The sequence below is a fragment of the Brassica oleracea genome, chromosome C4 (assembly GCF_000695525.1).
Source record: "Brassica oleracea var. oleracea cultivar TO1000 chromosome C4, BOL, whole genome shotgun sequence".
NCBI classification, from domain to species: Eukaryota; Viridiplantae; Streptophyta; class Magnoliopsida; order Brassicales; family Brassicaceae; genus Brassica; species Brassica oleracea.
The window spans coordinates 35,072,185-35,075,493 of record NC_027751.1 but is presented as its reverse complement, the minus strand read 5'-3'; positions in this window follow the sequence as shown (position 1 = coordinate 35,075,493).

Genomic DNA, 3,309 nt, shown 5'->3' with positions numbered 1-3,309 from the left:
TAAAATTCAGAGCCCATACTTCTCCTTGTCATTCATTTGCTTCACACCTTTCCTTCTTCAAACCTCCAAAACCTCTCTAGCTCCAAATCTCTTGCCTTTAACATGTCTTCTTCTCATGGTGACAAGAGAAGTTCCGATGTTGAGATGGGCGAGGCCACCTCTCCGGCTCCGATTCCGACTTCTCCGGTAGAAGCGCCGGCTTGCGTTGCCGACCATCTCTACTTTCGAGAGAGACTAGTTAGTCACCAAGCCGAGAAGGAACAGCTTCGAGCCGGCGCCTAGTTCCCGTCCTCTTCTGCACTGGCCATTGCTCCGGGTCATGGGACCGAGGTCGTAACTCCGTGAGATACGGGAACTCTCGCAGGCTCGGTCGTTCCGGATGCTTCGTCCACGACTCCGATTCTCAGGAGAAGAAAGCCAGGAAGGCCAAATCTTCAGAGGTGCGTCGTCTTCAGCGTCAGATTGAGGGCAATGCAGGGTTAGCGAGCCGCGGGATTCGAGAGGCCAAGGACGCTCTTCGTTCTGAGTTTTAGGCTCGCTTGGCGAAGATCTCCGCCTTTCTGGGCTCCCTCGAGTGCATCCGGAACAAAGATTTAGCCTTGGCAACGATTGAGGGCGGGATGGCCGTGGTTCAGTCGTTCCTGAGTGAGACTCCTCTGACCTTAGAGGCCGAAGAGGCCCGACTGTCCGGCTGCAAGGGAGATTTGGCAGACGTGGATGGAGATTTTGATCTCATCCTAGCTGACCTGAAATCCGCGTGCTTTCTTCCGACGTGTTCAGAAGGCCCAGAGGGAAAAGATCCGGTGCTCGGAGAAGGCGGAGGTGATGCGGCTCCAGGCTTGGACGAATCAAAGGGTGAAGAGGGAGCGTGAGCTCTGAGGATGAGTTTGCTTAGATCTCTTGCGGGAGATTTTTTTTAATGTTTGATGTTTCGGCCTTAAATGGCCTCATTTCGTGTTTCGGGACTGGCCGTATGTGGCTTTTGAATCCCTGCCGCTCTGCGGCATTGGACGTTCAAGAGTTCGATGTGATCAGCACCGAACTTGGTGGCAGATGTCGTCGTTCAGAGTTTTTTGCGCAAGATATGTGTTAAAATTTTCATCATTTTTTTGACGGAGTGTCCGTTTTCGTCGTTCGGAAGAAGTAACCCTCGAGGCATCTCTCGATGCCAAAGGCTGCTTCTCCCTAACGGCTGATTTATTTTGCGACGTCTCGCGATGCCAAAGGCTGCTTCTCCCTAACGGCTGATTTATTTTCGAATATTGAAAATGTTTTGCGGATAAAAAATAATTTGCTCGGTTAAGATATGTCGGAACCATCGAAGGCGTGGTCGGATGTTTTCGAGTTTGAGAGTATACGAGTATACGTATCCACTCCCCCCCTTTTTAATGAGGGGGGACAGCTGAATTTGCCTTTCGACAAACTGCCTACGTACTCCTTATGGAGATCAAGTCATTGTGAGTTGGTTTGTTTAGTGATAGTATTTTTTGAGATGCATGGCGTTCCAGGTCCTTGGAATTTTTATGCCTTGCATGTTGGCTATTTCGCAGGAGCCCGGTCGGACGACTTTTTCGATTTTATAAGGTCCTTCCCAGTTTACTCCGAGTTTTCCCGCGTTTCGTTCAGCTGTGTTTTGGAAGACTTTGCGAAGGACCAGATCTCCTTGAGTAAATCTGCGATTCCGTTCGTTGGAATTGTAGTACTTTGCGGCTGTGTGTTGATAATTTTGGATTCGGATGAGCGCTCGATCTCGGAGCTCGTTAATGAGATCGAGATCATCGAGGAGAATTGCATTGTTGAGCTCCTCTCGTTCGGGAAGTAATCTTCTTCGAACCCCGGGGAACTCTACTTCTGCGGGAATCATGCATTCCGTTCCGTACAGCAAAGCGAAAGGGGTTTCTCCTGTTGCTCGCCTCGGGGTGGTACGGTGGGACCAGAGGACTCCCTCGAGTTCGTCGGCCCACCAGCTTTTTTTGGTCTCTAAGCGTTTCTTCTGTCCGTCGAGAATGGTTTTATTAATCGTTTCAGCTTGTCTGTTACACTGCGGATACCTGGGCGTCGACTTATTAAGTCGTATCTTCTATTTTTCGTAGAACGCCTCGAACCGGGTGGAGATAAACTGAGATCCGTTATCGGTTACGATTTCGTAAGGAACTCCATGCCTACATATGATGTTTCTCCATACGAAACTTTCGACTTGGACATCTTTTATACTTGCGTACGAATCTGCCTCTACCCATTTTGAAAAGAAATCGGTGAGGACTAAAAGGAAACGCTTTTGCTTTGAATTATGAAGGGGACCGACGATGTCCATGGCCCAGCGCATAAAAGGATAGGGCGATGTGATGGAGGAGAGAACTTCGGCTGGTTGTCGGATGGTTGGAGCATCCCTCTGGCATTTTTCACATTTTCGTGCGAACTTCTCGCAATCTCTGATCATCGTTGGCCAGTAGTATCCATGGCGTTTGATTTTCACTGCCAGGGATCTTCCGCCGGAATGTACTTATTCCATCAATTTTCTTGCTTTTCCCCCTTCCAGGCATGTCATGAGTGGTCCGGAGAATCTCCATTTGTAAATTTCGCCGTCCACTGTTACGTAGCGCGCGGCCTGTGTGTCGGACTTTGCGGGCTACCCATTTCTCGGTGGGCAGGTGTCTGTTGATAATGTAGTCTCGAATTGTCTGCAGCCATGGGGTATCGCAGCCGTAATCAGATTGCTCCGATTGCAGTTGTATCATAACTTCTTCTTCCTTGTCATCTTGACCTTTTATGAGGTTGACGACGATTGGTGGTCCGATGCTCGGATGTTCGATGAACTCGACCGGAATTACTCTTTTAAGTCATGGGCCAGAACTTGATGCTAAGGCCGCAAGAGCGTCTGCCTGGACGTTTTCGGAACGGGGAATTCGCGTAAGGGCAAAACAGTCAAACTTTTGAGCTAGTTTTTGGACCAGTTTGAGGTACACGTCCATCCGTTCGTCCCTCGCTTCATACTCTCCGCTAAACTGACTTGCCACTAACTGAGAGTCGCAGTAAGCGTGGATGTTTCGTATCTTCAAGTCGTGAGCCAAACGCAGCCCTGCGATGAGTGCTTCGTATTCGGCCTCGTTGTTTGAGGCGTGGAATTCCAGCCTGAATGATTGCTCTAAGATCTCGCTCGTTGGAGATGTGAGGCAAATTCCGATGTCTGATCCTTGCTTGGACGAGGATCCGTCGATGTGGAGGAGCCAAGTGGAATTTGGTTCCTCGTTGGTTATGATCTCTGTCGGTAGTTTGACCAAGAAGTCTGCAAGCACTTGTGATTTTGCA